Source organism: Elephas maximus, chromosome 14, assembly GCF_024166365.1.
Source record: "Elephas maximus indicus isolate mEleMax1 chromosome 14, mEleMax1 primary haplotype, whole genome shotgun sequence".
In the NCBI taxonomy this organism is placed as follows: domain Eukaryota; kingdom Metazoa; phylum Chordata; class Mammalia; order Proboscidea; family Elephantidae; genus Elephas; species Elephas maximus.
In genome coordinates, this window is record NC_064832.1 from 41,087,019 (window position 1) to 41,105,976 (window position 18,958).

Genomic DNA, 18,958 nt, shown 5'->3' on the forward strand with positions numbered 1-18,958 from the left:
CTAGATAGCAATGAGTTTAGTTTGGTTTTTATTATCTTAGTTTATGGAAGAAAAATTGAAGCTCCGAGAGGTTAAAAAAGCAGCACCAAAACTCCTAAAGTAGTAGGTTAGAGTTGGAATCAAGATTTGAACTCAGATCTTTTGGTCTAGATCCTTTCCAGTATGTCCCACTAGAAAAGGATGACTTGAGGATGGAGATGTGAGGCTGTGACTTAGTCTTTCTGGAACCCAGGACTCTGAGACTTTTGCAACGTGTGTGTATGTGGGGAGTATGCCTCTATTGCAGCCTGCCAGTACCAGTTGTCGCAGAATCAATTCCAACTCATGGCGATCCCATGTGTGGCAGAGTAGAACTGGTCCGTAGGATTTTCAATGGCTAATTACTCGAAGTAGATTGCCAGGCCTTTTTTTCCTGAGACACCTCTAGGTGGGCTTGAACATCCAAACTTTCAGTTAGCAAGCGAGCAGTTTCCATTGCATCTTAGTTATACAAAGTTTTGGGTTACTTTTCATCCTGCTACAGTGCTCAGGAGAAATAAAAAATAAATAAAATAAAAAAACAGATCAAAACAAAACACAAACTCATTGCTGTCAAGCCTGACTCATGGTGGCCCACGTGCTACAAAATTCAAGCCTTGAGTTGCAATTCTCAAGGATTCTACCAGGAAAATATTAAACGACATAGGAAATATCAAAAGAAGATGGAAGGAATGCACAGAGTCACTATGTCAAAAAGAATTTGTCAACCATTTCAGGAGGTAACATATGATCAGGAACTGATGGTGCTGAAGGAAGAAGTTCAAGCTGCACTGAAGGCACTGGCAAAAAACAAGGCCCTGGAAATTGACAGAATACTAACTGAGATGTTTCAACAAATGGATGCAGGGCTAAAAGTGCTCACTCATCTGTGCCAAGGAATTTGGAAGACAGCTATCTGGCCAACCAACTCGGAGAAATCCATATTTATGCCTATTCCCAAGAAAGGTGATCCAACCGAATGCAGACATTATCGAACAATATCATTAATATCACACGCAAGCAAAATTTTGCTAAAGATCATTCAAAAGCAGCTGCAGCAGTATATTGACAGGGAACCGCCAGAAATTCAAGCTGGATTTAGAAGAAGATGTGGAACCAGGGATATCATTGCTGATGTCAAATGGCCCCTGGCTGAAAGCAGAGAATACCAGGAAGATGTTTACCTGCGTTTTATCGACTATGCTAAGGCATTCGACCGTGTAGATCATAACAAATTATGGATAATGTCGCGGAGAATGAGAATTCTGAAACAATTGTGCTCATGAGGAATCTGTACATAGATCAAGAGGCAGTTGTTTCAACAGAACAAAGGGATACTGTGTGGTTTAAAGGAAAGATGTGCATTATGGTTGTATCCTTTCACCATACTCATTCTATCTGTATGCCGAGCAAATAATCTGAGAAGCTGGACTGTATGAAGAAGAAGGAGGCACTGGGATTGGAGGAAAACTCATTAACAACCTGCGTTATGCAGATGACTCAACCATACTTGCTGGAAGTGAAGAGGACTTGAAGCACTTACTGATGAAGATCAAATATCACAGCCTTCAGTATGGATTACACCTCAACATCAAGAAAACAAAAATCCTGACACCTGGACCAATAAGCAACATCATGATAAATGGAGAAAAGATTGAAGTTGTCAAGGATTTCATTTTACTTGGATCCACTATCAACACCCACGGAAGCAGCAGTCAAGAAATCAAAAGATGCATTGCATAGGGTAAATCTGCAGCAAAAGACCTCTTTAAAGTATTGAAAAGCAAAGATGTCATCTTGAGGACTAAGGTACACCTGACCCAAGCCATGGTGTTTTCAATTGCCTCATATGCATAGGAAAGCTGGACAATGAGTAAGGAAGACCGGAAAAGAATCAACACCTTTGAATTGCGATGTTGGCAAAGAATATCAAATATACCATGGACTGCCAAAAGAAGGAACAAATCTGTCTTAAAAGAAGTACAACCAGGGTGGTCCTTAGAAGCAAGGATGGTGAGACTACATCTCATACTTTGGACATGTTATCAGGAGGGATCAGTCCCTGGAGAAGGTCATCATGTTTGGTAAAGTAGAGGGTCAGTGAAAAAGAGGAAGGCCTTCAATGACATGGATTGACACAGTGGCTGCAACAATGGGCTCGAACACAGCAACAATTGTGGGGATAGTGCAGGACCAGGCAGTGATTCATTCTGTTGTTCATAGGGTTGCTATGAGTTGGAACCTACTTGATGGCACCTAACAACAACAACTGCACATATGTGTGTATTTGTGTGTGTGTGTGTGTGTGTGTAGATAGAGAGAGGAGTTGATAAAATAAATGTAGCAAAATGTCAATATTTGGAACTTGATTGAAGGGTATACCAAAGATATATGGACTATTTTTCACATTCTTTATGAGTTTGAAATCATTTCAAAATAAAAAAGGGAAGAGAAAAAAAAAAGGGAAGAGAAAAAAGAAGTATTGCACAGACTTAAATCAAAGTTAATCTATTCTAATTATTATCGTGCATTCAAGTTTGAAAGTTTGTTGATCTAAACGAAAAAAATGAGGAACATAGAGTTTCTCCCCATCCCTAATTGTTGCTCAGAGATAATAAGTAAACTGAGAAAGAAATAAGCATGTTGGAGATTTATTTTTATTCGTGACACAATGCAATAACAGAGTCAATAGCTGAAACTTACTCACTTGATTTGGTCCCCCCACCTGACTAGAAATCAATGAATGCCAATAGAATGAAATAAACATTACTGATCATCACAGCTTCCAGGCTTTAGAGTTTGAAACGATTACATAGGTCATTAATCAATTTTTAAACAAATATTCATTGGGACCCCTAACTGCTAGGTTAGGGTTCTGGTGATAGAGTGAGAAGCAAACCAGGCGCAATTCCTGACTTTGTGGAACTTAGACTCTGAGGGAAGAAGAGATAATAATACAAGCTAACCCTTATTCAAGGAGCCCTGGTGGCACAACGATTAAGCACTCAGCTGCTAACTGAGAGGTTGGTGGTTTGAACCCACCAGCTTCTCTGCGGCAGAAAAGACTTGTCGATCTGCTCCCGTAAAGATTTACAGCCTAGGATACCCTGCAGGACAGTTCTACTCTGTCCTATAGGGTAGCTATGAGGCAGAATCAACTCGATGGTGCACAACAACAACATTCATGGCTTGCTTACTAGGGGTTGGGTGCAGGGCTATGCATTATGTCTGCATTTCATCAGAGAGCCAACAGCTACATGTTGGTTTTTGACTCACACTAATCCTGTGCAGGTGGTGGGAGCCGTGATTTTGACCCAGTATAATCAAGGTTCAGAGACGTTACTTTGTGTGTTCTGGAGATGCCAGAGGACCGAGGGCTAGAACTCAGGTCTCAGTTACTGGGTTACAGAAGCGTCCACATGTGGACATGTTCACTAAGTTCCACCACAAGAACTAGCTTTATCCACAGGCTGTGAGTCCCACATCTCCAGGCTGAACCTACTTTTAGTTAGTATTCTCCATCAATCAATGATTTAAATGATTGATTGCACATCTATTAGAGTGCCAGACACTTTGTTTGCGAAGTGCCTACTATGTACCACAGAGTTCACATATATTATATCCTGTTCCTACAACTGGAAACCCTGATGAAGTAGTGGTTAAGTGCCACAGCTCCTAACCAAAAGGTCGGTAGTTCAAATCCACCAGGCTCTCCCTTGGAAACTCTATAGGGGGCAGTTCTACTCTCTCCTATAGGGTTCCTACAATTATCTGCAAGGGTAAGAATGACCATCATTACTTTACAGATGAATAAATTGAGGCTAAGAGAGGGTAGAAGACTTGCCTATTATCCAGAGCTCAAAATTGGTACAGGGATCCAGGATTCAACCTAGCCAGATTTGAGCCAGAGCTCTTCTCAGGGGCTTGAAGCCACTCCTGCTAATCACTGGCAGGCCTGGCCAATAGATGCTCCCAGACCTATAACCATAGCTCCAGACAGACATCTCTAAGTTCCCCTGCAATAACACTGGGTTATGAAATCCAGGCAGCTCCAGCAGAAATGGGCTCCTTTTGGGAACACCTGCTTCGTCTCACTGCAGTAGTTCACCTTTCTCTTTTTACTCACCTATTCTAATGAATTCAACAAACTTTGACTGAGCAACTTCACTGTGCCCAACCCCAGGGGCTACCAGGATGAGCCTAACACAGAACTGCTCTCCAAGGACTGAAAAGCAAGAGGACAAGAGAAACTTAGAATAACTACTCTAATGCAAGTAGATTTAAATCAGGGCTATAATAAATAAAGGAGCCCCTGAGGAGCACAAATGGTTAACTGCTTTACTACTAGCCAAAGGTTGGAAGTTCGAACTCACCTAGAGGCCCTAGGATTATAGGCCTGGTGATCTACTTCCAAAAGCTCACAGCCTTGAAAATGCTATGGAGTGCAGTTCTACTCTGCACACATGGGGTTGCCACAAGCCGGAATCTATTCTACCATAGCTAATGACAACAACAACATAATAAATAAGGAGTCCCTGGGAGCTGCAAGGAAACCCTGGTGGTGTAGTGGTTAAGAGCTATTGCTGCTAACTAATCGGCAGTTTGGATCTACCAGGCACTCCTTGGAAACTCTATGGGGCAGTTCAACTCTGTCCCATAGGGTTGCTGTGAGTAAGAATTGACTTGACAGCAATGAGTTTGGTTTTTTGTTTGGGTGGTACAAACAGTTGTATGTACTTGGCTCCTAACTGAAAGACTGGTGGTTTGAGTCCACTCAGAAGTGCCTCAGAGGAAAGGTCTGGCAATCTACTTCTGAAAAATAAGCCACTAAAAACCCTGTGGTGCACGGTTCTACTCTGACACACATGGGGTCACCATGAGTTGGGATTGACTTGAAGGCAACTGGGTTACCGGTCTATAATAAATTAACTGAAATGACAGAGCAAGGGGCGGGGAGAGGAAGAATCCTACTGGAGAATCTGGGAAGGGTTTGGGGGGAAAGTGTGATTTTCCAGAGCTTCGAAGGATGGGAAGACTTGAATACTAGAGATGGTGCAGGGAAAGAGTGGAGAGGAAAGAGTGGACCTGAAGGAACCAAGTCATACAGACACAGAAGCTTCTGTTTCCTCCAAAAACTTGTAACTAGGAGGAGAAGTTGTTTTTCCAGAAATCCCAAAATCTGACCCATTTCCAAAGAGCCCCTGGGGAGGAGCAGCTTGAAGGAGCCAGGTGCAGATGGAGCGGCTGCCTCAAAGGTGAGCCCAAGAAGAAAGGATGCTGTGGACACTTAGAAACTCTTATCCAAAAGGCAGCCATCTGGTGCCTTGTACCAAGCAAATTTCTTTGTATTTTTTCCAGGCTTCTGGGCTCTGATGCACTCTCCCCCTGGGCTTTGTGAGGGTGGAGGGACCGGTGGTGGCTCCCTGGGCTGGGAGGGCTGCATCTCATGCTTGAAGCCTGATGGTCCCAGCCTCCACGCCTCTGCATACAGGGGTCCCCAAGGCGACCGATGAGCTGACAGCTGTCTCTTTAGGAGCCCCCCAGGCTGCCACTGCCTCTGCGTGTGGTTCCCCTTGTGGGAGAGCACAGTAGGTTTTCAATCCTGGCCAGTTACATCTGGCAAAAACAATCCAAATGTTAACCGATCTGGAGAGAGAACTAATCCATATCTTCTGCTGTCTGTATCTTTTGTTTTTCATCTCTGGATCTTTAAATCTAATTATGAAGCCAGAACTAACCTCCCGCAAGCCTGTCTCCCACCCTTCAGGCAGCCTTTTTAACATTTCTTTGTGCTGGGTCTCCTTATGCTCCTCACTAACAGAGCTCCTTTCATCTAGATGTGGCACAGCCCTTTAAATAGCTAAACAAAGCCTCACTACACCCTGATGAGGAGAGAAGTGATCATAACTGACTTCCCTGCTGCCTGAGAGGAGACAAAGGGATAGATGGTGACTTGGTCAAGTAATGCCAGCTACTCCAGCCATCCTAAAACAGCAAGAGCACTAGCCACAGCACCCTGCCCTTGTATTCGTTCATAGGAGGAGACTCACACTTTCTTCCTGAACCAGCTCCTCTTCTGATATGTTCTGTTTGGATAAATGGCATCAACTAATCACCCATGCCTGAAACTTTCAACTCTCCTCGGCTTTAGAGACTTCAGCGATTTCTCAGTTGTCATACCTATTTTCTACCACCCAACTGTCAGCTTGTCCAACTGTGGTGGCTTGCATGTTGCTGTGATGCTGGGAGCTATGCCACCCGTATTTCAAATACCAGCAGGGTCACCTATGTAAGGTTTCCATGAAGTTTCCAGACTAAGACTAGGAAGAACGGTCTGGTGAGCTACGTCTGAAAATTAGCCAATAGAAACCCTGTGGAGCATAGAATATTGTCTAATATAGTGCTGGAAGATGAGCCCCGTAGGTTGGAAAGCACTCAAAATGCACAGTGGTTGCAACAATGGACTTGAGCTTAACAATGGTCCTGAAGATGGCACAGAACCAGGTAATGTTTCATTCTGTCTTACATGGGGTTGCCACAGCTTGCTTTCTGCAAGTCCTTGTTTCTACTGTGTTTGCCTTCAAATCTACCCTTCAGGCTGCAGTCAGGATGATCTTCCTGAAACACAAACTTAGTTAGGGCATGCCTGTACTTAAAATCCTTCTCTTACAGGGTGAGATTTAAACTCCTTAGCCTGGTCTCAGAGCTCCGTGCTCAAGCCTACCTGTCCAAACTTATTTGACATCTGTGCATCTCTGGACTCCCTGTAGCCAATCATTTTGAACCACCTACTGTTCTCTGGGTGTGATATTCACGCCTTTCACATACTCTGAGTGCTATTCTAACCCTGGTCTCAGGGAAATCCTACTCATCATCAACACCCAGCTTGAGTGATCTCTACTCTGAACATTAGAAGTAGCTGCCCGCTTGCTCCTCTGTGCCACAATGTATCTTCATTGGTCTTCTGCTAGAGCTTGTCTTAGTTTCCTAGGGCTGCCATAACAATACTTCAAAGTGGGTGACTTTAAAGAACAGAAATTTATTTTCTCACTGTTCTGGAAGATAAAAGTCCAAATCAGAGTCTCAGCCATGCCGATTTCTTCTGTGGACCTCTCTCCTAGTTTCCGGTTGGCTGCCAGCAATCCTTGGCATTCCTTTGCTGCTTATAGATGCGTCTGCCTCCTTCATCACAAGGCAGCCATGTTCTCCATCTGTCACTCCCTTTCTATAAGATACACACAGAAAGAATTAGGACTAGGACCCATCCCACTCCAGTATAATTGTGTTTGACCCAATTGATAACAAAAGAAGCACCCTATTTCCTCAAGCAAGGTCACATTCACAGGTATTTGGGTTGGGACTTCAACATATCTTTTTGGGAGACACAATTCAGTACATAACAGAGCACATAATAAGATATTACCCTTATCATTGGTATACATATATCCCCCACCCCCGATAGTCTGTGCAGTCCTCCTAGGCAAATACTGTGTCGTATTCATCTTGGCCTTGCCAGTACCTAGTACAGTGCCTTGCAAACAGTAGTGGCTCCATAATATTTGCTGAGTGAGTAGGATCATCAGATCTGTCCATGGGAAAGCAAGACTAACAGGTAGGGTAACTGAGGCCAAAGAAGGTAACTAAGAACTCTAGAAGACCGCTTTAGAAGAGAGTTTATATTCATTCTACATGTTTCAGACAATATTCGTTTGTATATTTGATTGATGCTTTTGAGGTTTTAGTATAAGCTAGGCACTGTACTGGATATTGGGGTTACAAAAGCTGATAAGGAAGAAAATACGCCTTCCTGTAAGAAACTTTCTACTTGGGGAAACAGACACAAAAACAGATGAAGACCAAAGAAATAAGATATGAGGGAAATAGGAAGGGTCGAGATAAGGTAGAAACTTGTAGAGTATCATAAGGACCCTGCAAGAAGAAGAGCAAGGAGCAAGGAGAAGTCAGTCACTGGTGACTTTTAAGCAGGGAGTTTTATGGCTGTGAGAAGAGCGACTAGAGCAGATTTGGGAAGATGGGTTAAGAGTTACTGCAGTGTTCCTGAGAAATACGATGGTGACTTGGGCCAGGGTGGTGGGTGGTGGAGGTTGGGAAAGTGAACTGATTTGAGACTTGTTTGAGAATTGGCCTGCCAGTATGTGCTGATAGATTGGTTGTGATTAGAATCCTTGGTCTGAAAGAATGTTCTTAAGCCATTACTCTCATTTGCCTGCTTCTTGACATCAAGTGGAAGACTGCAGAGGACTTAAGTTAGGATTCTTGAGTCTCACGATATTCCAGCAATTGGCCACCACCAGCTATTTCTGTGAACCACCCTGTTATGGATTGGATTGTGTCCCCCAAAAAGGTGTGTCAACTTGGCTAGTCCATGATTCCTAGTATTGTGTGATTGTCCACCATTTTGTCATCTGCTGTGATTTTCCTATATGTTGTAAATCCTATCTTGATAATGTTAATGAGATTAGCAGCAGTTATGTTAATGAGGCAGGACTTAATCTACTAAGATTAGGTTGTGTCTTTAACCGACTTCTTTTGAGATGTAAAAGACAGAAGGGAGCAGAGAGAAGTAAGGACCTCACACCACCAAGGAACAAGGGCCAGGAGAAAAGTCTGTCCTTTGAACCGGGGCCCCTGCACTGAGAAGCTCCTTGACCATGGAAGATTGATGAGAAGGACATTTTTACAGAGCCAACAGAGACAGAAAGCCTTCCCCTGGAGCTGGCACACTGACTTCAGACTTCTAGCCTCCTAGACTGTGAGAGAATAAATTTCTCTTTGTTAAAGTCATCCACTTGTGGTATTTCTGTTATAGCAGCACTGGGTGACTAAGACACACCCCCCACTCTATTATGTGAGCGATATTACTCAAGCCCTCCTTTGCAATAGATGATGGCAATAGGTCCCTGGTTCTGGACTGGTCTAGGTTTTTTGAGTGTGGCCTTTAACTGGGTTTGACATCAGGAATAGTATGGTGTAGAAAGTGTGTGGACTTTGAAGCTGTGCCTGGGTTCAAGTCCTTGCTCAACTACTTATTAGTTATGTGACCTTGGGAAAAGTTTTTTTTTTTTTTTCCTTTTTTAACTCTGCCGAGACTCAATTGCCTTATTTGTAAAATGGGCATCAAGAGCGCATACATACCTCACAGAATTCATGTGAAAAATTAATGACATAAACAAAACACTTAGTAGGCATTCAGTGATTCTTGGTCTTCTCCACAGAATCAGTAAGGAGATGGGGAAAGCAGAAGACTTGGGTTAGGAAGGGAGTTGTCTTCACATTCCCTGGTACCATCTTGGGCCCTGTAGTTCAAAGATCAGTATCTTTATATTCCTAGCTGAATACACACCTAGTTTGAGGGAAGAAAATTATTCCTCCTTGCGGAGGCATAGTATAGTTCACAGAGTAAATCTCTTAAACAGTTAGTGGCTTGCACTCTTCTCTGTCCTCAGTGAGTATGATAAAAATAGTGTAGAATTATGATGGTGTGATGATGTCCATCTTCAGGCAATACTGGGGGTCCCCTGGCATTGATTCTGGACCTGGAAGGTAGAAGAGGAGGCTCCTAGAAGGATCCTTCTCTTATTGACCTTCATATGAGTGAATGGTTTTGAAATGGCGAGGAAAAAAAGGGCACCTCTATCAGCAGGTATGGGCTTTTCTGACATGTCATTCCTGGTGGGTCATTCACTTGAACACATGGTAGTTTTCAGGCAGAACTGAGAAGGCTGGCAAGGGAATTTTCTGGCCCTCTTTTTTTTTTTTTTTTTATTAACTTTTATTGAGCTTCCAGTGAACGTTTACAAATCAAGTCAGTCTGTCACATATAAGTTTACATACATCTTACTCCATACTCCCACTTGCTCTCCCCCTAATGAGTCAGCCCTTCCAGTCTCTCCTTTCGTGACAATTTTGCCAGCTTCCCACTCTCTCTATCCTCCCATCCCCCCTCCAGGCAGGAGATGCCAACACAGTCTCAAGTGTCCACCTGATATAATTAGCTCACTCTTCATCAGCATCTCTCTCCCACCCATTGTCCAGTCCCTTTCATGTCTGATGAGTTGTCTTCGGGGATGGTTCCTGTCCTGTGCCAACAGAAGGTCTGGGGAGCATGGCCGCCGGGATTCCTCTAGTCTCAGTCAGACCATTAAGTCTGGTCTTTTTATGAGAATTTGGGGTCTGCATCCCACTGATCTCCTGCTCCCTCAGCGGTTCTCTGTTGTGCTCCCTGTCAGGGCAGTCATTGATTGTGGCCGGGCACCAACTAGTTCTTCTGGTCTCAGGATGATGTAGGTCTCTGGTTCATGTGGCCCTTTCTGTCTCTTGGGCTCTTAGTTGTCGTGTGACCTTGGTGTTCTTCATTCTCCTTTGCTCCAGGTGAGTTGAGACCAATTGATGCATCTAAGATGGCCGCTTGTTAGCATTTAAGACCCCAGACGCCACATTTCAAAGTGGGATGCAGAATGTTTCTGGCCGTCTTTGAGCTTTGGACTTTTCGATAAGGACCTTGAGGAGCCTACAGCAGGGATTAAAAGTTGGTTTAACTTTGGCTGGTAGTTGATACAAAGCTAAGCCTTCAATGAGGAGGAGTGCTGTGGTTGATTAGTGGTGTCTGTCATGAGTAGCTGAGGACTGGCAACTTGTAAACTATGAATTGGCCATCTCTGGTGCAGAGGTTCGCGAGATCCCTCCAGGGTGGCAAGTGCCTAATGTGACCTCCACCACATCAAGGCAGAAGGGCAACCAGGCAGGAAGCCTTCCCCATATCGGGCTACTTACTAAAGATGGATAAGCCAGGTTATCTGGTTGCTTGTTTTTTTTTTTTTGTATGTTTATCTTTTTTTATCTTTTAGCCATTAGTGATATCTTCTAAACAAGTTGCAGCCAGGTCTCTGCTTTGTCACAGGGCTCCAAGGCATGATGGCGAGTACATGTCTGGCCCACAGTACAAAAGGGGAGAACAGACCCCGGAAAAGAGAGTGCTATCAATGAACATCACCTTAAGAGCCCACAGGGAAAGTGGACCTCAGAGCCTGCTGTCCCCTCACATATGGATTTTACCTCGGTTGCCAGCTATCAACTTGTTGCCATCGAGTAGATTCTGACTCATAGTGACTCTATAGGACACAGTAGAACTCTCCGTAGGGTTTCCAAGGAGCAGCTGGTTGATTCAGACTACCTACATTTTTGGTTAGCAGCTGAGCTCTTAACCACTGCCAAAAAAAAAAAAAAAAAAGAACCAAACCCAGCGCCGTCAAGTCAATTCTGACTCATAGCGACCCTATAGGACGGTGTAGAACTGCCCCATAGAGTTTCCAAGCAGTGCCTGGTGGATTCAAACTGCCGACCCTTTGGTTAGCAGCCATAGCGCTTAACCAGTATACCAGCAGGGTTTCACTTAACCACTGCAGGCAAGCTGAATTCCAGTCTTCTGTTGGTAGCATTTCGTTCCTTTATTAACTTCATCTTTTTTCAGAATTTTGCCTAAGATTATTGTCAAGATGGTTAACAAGCCATTTCAATTCTTAATTTCATTAGGAAAAGAAGGGAAAACTACATAGAAGGGGGAGGAAACAAAGAAGACTTAAATTTAGTGAGCATTTACTGAGTATTTTTTATAAATTTAATCTCATCTTAGTCCCTGGCTGGTACAATCTGTTAATGCATTTGGCTGCTAACAAAAGGCTAGAGATTCCAGTCCACCAGAAGCTCCTCAGAAGAAAGGCCTGGCCATCCGTGTCTGAAAAATCAGCCACTAAAAAAAAAAAAAAAAAATTTTTTTTTTTTTAAACACCCTAAGGCACACAGTTTTACTCTGACACACACGGGCCACCATGAGTTGGAGTTGACTCAATGGTAACTGTTTTAATCTCAGAATTACTCTGTGTGGCAAGTATTACTATAATCATCTACTAGATGATGAGACTGAGTTCAGAGAGGTCCCGGAACAAGTCCAAAGTCTCTAGCCCAGTGCAAGACAGAGCCATGCCCCACAGCAAAGTACCAGTCCTGAGAGTGCATGCTTTGGCCCAGCCCACTCGGTTTCTCCTGTGGGGACCCTGAGTTTGTGGCCCCAAAAGAACCAGCTGAAGGATGTGGGCCTGGCGAGGTGTTAACACCGGCAGTGATGCAGCCCGGAGAGGAGCCAGAAAGCTTCCCACGGCTGGAGCAGGGAATCTGGGAGACAGAAGAAGGCCTGGATGCTCTTCTATCTTCTAGCCAGCGAAGGAGCAGCCTCCCTGCTGAGTAAACGACGCTGTGAACCGAGGTGCTTACAGCTCAGGATAGATGAGAACATTAACCAACCCGATTGCTGAGCCCTCAAGAGACCACGAGCCTTGAACCGCATTGTGTTCTGGGCCGCAAATCCGGGCCTCTGTGCTAAAAATGTTTTAACCACAAAATTTGCTCTGCGGATTTTTTTATTAATAAAAATTTCGAAGCACTGCATGAGGTGTTAGCTATGTGACTTTCGCTGAGTTTGAATAGGAATTTTGCAGCGAAATCACCCAGCGCACGAGTCCTTTGATTGTTTGTGTGTACGTGGGGGGTGGGGGAGGGCATGATTTGAATTGATGTCACTGTGAATATTTTCAGAGACCTTTTGAATACACAGTAATTACCTTATCTGGTCTTTGGGCCTAGTATTAACTGTTCAGTTGATAAAACAAGCCCATATTTGCTGCTAATTACAATAAACAAAAGATTTCATTTCTCCAAAAAAAGGATTCTGAATAGCCTTTCTCTGCTTGAAGGGGCCCAAAATACCTACCCAGATTTAAAAAAAAAAAAATTGCTTAAGATAGGCACGCCCAAGACAGTTTTTATCACAATTACATCTGTATAGTTTGAAAACAAGGAAGCCTCTTTTTACACCTTCTGTCTGAATGTGGTGGCAGAGAGATTGGGGGGTTCTGTGTGCAAAGTTTAAACTGAAGCCTGGATTTTGTAGGGCTAAATAGCCATGCCAACTCCAGCATTGCTCCCTTTTGGTTTCAGTGATCTTGTGTAGACAGAAGCTTGGGGATTTTTTCTATGAGTTAAGGAGAAAAGAGGTGGGATTTACAGCTTCCCATTTTATAGATGGAGTCCCTGGGCTGTGCGAATGGTTAACGCTCTCGGTTCGTGGTTCAAGTTCACCTAGAGATGGCTTGGAAGAAAGACCTGGCAGTTTGCTCCCCCATCAGCCATTGAAAACCCTATGGAGAAGAGTTCTACTCTGACACACATGGGGTTGCCATGAGTTGGAGTTGAATCCATGGCAGCTTATTAACTGGTTATTTTATGGATAAAGGAGGAGGAAGAGAGAGAAAGCACAGGCCACCAGTCAGACTATGTGGGGCTGGGAGCTAAGTTCTTCGGACATGAGAGAAATTGTCAAGTAGTTAAATCTGGGCTTTGGAGTTGGACTGACAAAGTGGGATTTCAGCTCTGCGGTATACTGATGGTGTGACCTGGGGCAGATTAACCAGTAAGCACAGCATGCGCCTGCTTACAGTTTAGCTTACTAGGTAATTTATCCCCGGTGTGACCTGAACCAAGTTACCTTCTCTCTCTGAGCATCGTATGCAAACTGGAAAGAGTAACAGTCCTTCCCTTACAGTGTTGTAGAGAATGGATGGGAAGTGCCTCGCACAGCCTTTCCACAGTAGCGTTGGCTACTATTTTTAAGATGTGCTCCATAAATATGTGATGGATGGATGAAGAATATTTGTTCTGAACACAAGATGCTTCAGGCAGCCTTTTGAATTTTAAGTTACTCCAGGAAGAAAGCCTAATGAAATGCCAGGCTCCTCCAGGACCTGGTAACTTCTGGTTGTCTCCACCAAGGATGGCTGCTAATCTGCCTGTTTGACTGTGGGCATCTGAGCTCTACAGCGACAGCAGCTGTCTCATAGATGGTGGAACCCTAACCAGAGCTGGAGCAGAATGAGGACTGGGGGAGACAGCAGGGCCTGAGGGTGCTGGTAGGTGCTCTTGTAGCTATATATAGCTAACACTTATTGACTCTTGCCACCTGCCAGGCACTGCTCTAAGCACTTTATACTTAGAACAACAACCCTATCCATTGCTATTGTTAGTTAACCTTGGAGTCAGCTCCAACTCATGGTGATTCCGTGCACAACAGAGCAAAATGTTGCCTAGTCCTTCACCATCTCCATAATTGTTTGTATGTTTGAGTCCTTTGCTGTGGCCACTGCGTATTTTGAGTGCTTTCCAACCTAGGGGGCTCATCTTCCTGCACCATATCAGACAATGCTCTGTTGTGATCCACAGGGTTTTCACTGACTAGTTTTCAGAAGTGCATCGCCAGGCCTTTCTTTCTAGCCTGTCTTAGTCTGCAAGCTCTGCTGGAACCTGTCCACCACAGATGACCCTGCTGGTATTTGAAATACTGGTGGCATAGTTCCCAGCTGGTATTTGAAATACTGGTGGCATAGTTCCCAGCATCACAGTAATATGCAAGCCACCACAGTACGACAAACTGATAGATGGGTGGTTATTCTCATTTTATAGATGATACACTTGGGGCCAGAGAGTTTCATCTAAGGAAGTATCCTGAAGTCACACAGCATCTAAGTGACAGAACTGGGATATGAGCCCAGGCAGCCTGGATCCAGCACTTTCCCCCATCACCACTGTGCTCTGGTGCATCTTCAAAGTCTGTAGCTCTGGGGGAGTCCTGAGCATGATTCACGTAGTGAGTCAGGATACAGCTTAGGAATAGGACATTGCTTCTGTGATCCACAGAAGCCCTGCTGGCAAATACACCCAGAGTTGTGTTGTGTCTTACTAGCTGCCGTTGGGTCAGCCCCTGACTCGTGGCAACCCCATGCAGAACAGAATAAAACACTGCCTGGTCCTGCACCAACCCCATGATCGACCTTTGTGACCCATAAGGTTTTTACTGGCTGATTTCTGGAAGTAGATCACCAGACCATTCTTCCTAGCCCATCTTCACCTGGAAGCTCTGCTGAAACCTGTTCAGCATTATGAGACACATCATAACCCACAAGCCTCCACTTACAGATGGGTGGTGGCTACACACGAGGTGCGTTGGCTGGAAATTGAATTCTTGAATAAAAAAAAAATAGAAGGTGATAATTGTACCACCGAACCACCAGTGCTCCCATGACCAGAACAGACAACTCAGTTGTGTGACTGGAGCTGGCATGGCTTAAATCAGTCTCTCTTTCTCTCTCACACTCACACACACCTCTGTTTGTTGGTCTTCTTAAGCATTTTACAGGGCTTAAACAGGCAGGCAAAAAATAGAGAACTCCAGGACCACAAGGGAACACTGTGTAACTAAAGTAAGGAATTTTGAAGACAAGGGAAGAAATTGATATCCCAATACTTTGTACTTGCTGCAAGGGCTCTCACAGATCCATCTGATCACGATTTAACCTTAAACATGTCCTGTCTGGGCTGCAGGCACAAAGTCTTTCACAATGTCTGTGCTCAAAGTGGGGTGCTTCTCCTAGAAGCCACTCCGTGCATGAGGCACGAACAGCTGACAGTCACACAGCCAGAAATGGCAGACTCCAGAATGTGCCCTGGGCCTATACTACCTACTGTAACTCACTGCCGTCGGGTCAATTCTGACTCATAATTGAAGGCAGAATAGAATGGCCCTATAGGGTCTCAAGGCTGGAAATCTTTACGGAAGCAGATGCCACATCTTTTTCCTGGGGAACAACTGGTGGGCTTCACCTGAACTTTTTGTTAGCGGCAGAGTGTTTTAACCACTGTGTCACCAAGGCTCCTCCAGAGACTGTATGGCTGTGTAACTCAGTAGTGAGGAGGGCTTAGCAGTTAAGAAAACTGACACCTGGGTGACTGCTTCTTCCCAAGGGGTTTCCAAACATTTTTGAGCCATGAATCTCAGTGTTTGAAAAAAAATCCTACCCAGACACCCAGTGTGGTTGCCAGTTTAAAGGGAACATGCTTTGGTGGAAGCCAGGCTGTCTCAGAGCCATGCCCATCCTCCACGATGGAACACTGGGGCAATGGTTTGAAAGCCACAGAGAACAAACAGCTCTCACTGCTTCCCTTTGCAGATCAGGAAACCAGCTTGTCCCCTGTTCTGTCCTCCATTCTTCTCATCTTCCGGGTGCCTGTGATCCATTGGTTACCAACAGGCACAGCTGAACTGCAGGGACGACCAAAAGGTATTTCTATTAGTCCAGAGTTATCACTCACCTTGTTCCAATCTTCCCTGAAAAATGGAAGTTAAGTGTTGGTGGTGGTGAAAAGTTTTTGAAAGGTAGAATAGTTTAAGGTTGGGAGTATGGGTTGTGGACTCAGACAGCCTGGGTTCAAAGGCCAGTTTTATAACTTACTACCTTTGTGACCCTGGGCAAATTTCTTAGACTTTCTGTGTGTCAGTTTCCTCATCTGCAAAATGGGGATTAAATAATAACAAAGCATCTCAGTGGGTGGTTGTGAAGTTTAAATGAATTATTGTATCTGATACATGTGTTCCTAGCAATAAGTGCGTCCCTCGGTGGCACAATCAGTTAAGTGCTTGACTACTAACTGAAAGGTTGGTGGTTCAAACCCACCCAAAGGTGCCTCAGAAGACAGGCCTAGTTTATTGAAAACCCTATGGAGTGCGGTTCTATTCTGCACACACGGGGTTGCCATGAGTTGGAATCGACTTGATGATGACTTGTTTGGTTTTTATTATTGTTACCACCACATGTCTGTCACCTTGTTGTACTGTGGCTTACATGTTGCTATGATGCTGGAAGCTATGCCACCAGTATTTCAAATACCAGCTGGCCCACCCATGATGGACAGGTCTCAGTAGTGCTTCCAGACTAAGACAGACTAGGAAGAAAGACCTGGTGATCTATTTCTTTTTAGCTAATGAAAGCCCTATGAACCACAACAGAATATTGTCCAACTCACTTGCCTTGGGCACATCATCAGGAGGGATCAGTTACTGGAGGAGAACATCACGTGTCCTCCAATGATGGACAATGGTGGACTTGAACATGATGGTGATCATGAGGACGATGCAGGACTGGGAAATGTTTTATTCTGTTGTACATAAGGTCGCCATGAGTCTGAGTTAACTTGACAACAGCTATCTATTTATTTATCTATCTGTCCATCTGTCTATCTATCTGTCTATCTATCTATCTATCACTATTTAAATAACATTTCCTAGCACAAGTGAATTCCAGGGCACCTTAAAATATAAATGACAGATACCCTGACAAGTGGCTATTTGTTTTTTTGAGGGGAGGGAAGGAGAGCAGAATGATGCTGAAGAAGAAAGGGGCTGCTTGGAGGCCAGAAAAGCCACAGGAGGGGGAGCCCACAGCCTGTGGAAGATGTGGTTCCCCCCTCTCACTGTCTCAGGCCACTTGCAGCTGGGTCTTGAGCAATTTCAGAAATGAATCTGTACCTTCCGTGAACTAAGGGAACAAAAAGATGTGCTGTAATGTTATCTAACAGCTTTGCCTTATGAGCCAGCACTGGCTCACTCAGCCATTTTATAGTAAGTCGTTTTCTTTTCTGTCTTTTTCTTTTGGAGCTGGCCTCCCTTTTATTATGCGAGTTGCTGAAAATGCTGAAGTGTTCCGAGATATTTCAGGCCCCATAGCTCTGCTGCAGGTGCTGGGCTGGGGAGCAGCACATATTCTGGCCAGGAGACTTCCTGAGGGGTTGAAGAAGGCTGCAGGGCAGAGGTGCCAGGTTACTCTGGAAATTACCAGCCTGCTAAATATAGCGGGTGATTATGCAGTTGTTCAGTTAATTTTTTTTCTAATCACAGTTTACTGGAGGCCTTAACCTTTAGAATTCTTAAAAGCAGGAGGGCTGGAAAAGCTGTTCTGGTATCCTCTCAGAATACACATCTTTGAAGAGTAATTAAGGCAACATATTCTTACATAGGTTTCACAGAACCATCCCTAGGGTGTGATTGAATGGTGACCAGGGCAGGGAGTCAGGGAATAAACAGACCTCAGGTGAGCTGAAGGGGGAGATGGATGGATCTGGGGACCTGGAGCCCAACCTGGCAGCAGGAGTGCTCACCGGTGAGATAAAGGAGCTGTGTTAGAGGGTACCAGCCACTAATCCTTCATTTTTTAAAAGCTACCACACAAGTCACAAGCTATGAGTCCAGCCCAACATATATGTAACAGGATCTAGAAATGAGACTCTGCCTGGTCCTGAGGTATCAGATCAAACTGTTGTGATCCACAGGGTTTTCACTGGCTGATTTTTCAAAGTAGATTGCCGAGCCTTTCTTCCTAGTTTCTCTTGGTCTGAAAGCTCCACTGAAACCTGTTCAGCATCATAGCATCACACAAGCCTTCACCAACAGATGGGTGGTGGCTGTGCATGAGATGCCTTGGTCGAGTCTCCCACATGGAGGGTGAGAATCTACCACTGAGCCGTCAATGTCACCTTACATATATAATCATAGAATATGATATGTAATCATAGGACATATGTAATCATACACAGGGCAAATAGAGGTCACATATAAACATAGGAATTATCATTATTGAGGGATGATAATTAAAATTGCAAGGAAGGTATGACGGCTCAAACACATATTTCCCTCCTGTTCCTCCACTTTTGACTTTCGATAGCACTTTGTTTCCATGTCGGAGTATGGTAGCCAAACCAAATATTTTAGTTTGGAAGGAAGGTCACCCAAGGGGAGCTGTAGCTAGGCATATGGTTCTGTTGACACTGAATGTGATTGTTATCATAGGCTTGCAGGAGGACAGGCCTTGGGCCAAGCTCACCCAGAGTGTTCATGGACCCCCTGAGGAACAACAGAATAGGACAGATGCTGGGTCCCTAGAGAAAGCAGAAAGGAATGTAGGAAGGAAATATCAAAAAGAAACATCTCTGGGATCAACTGGGGGGAAGGGATAATTTGAAAGGAGCTTAAAGCTGTTCT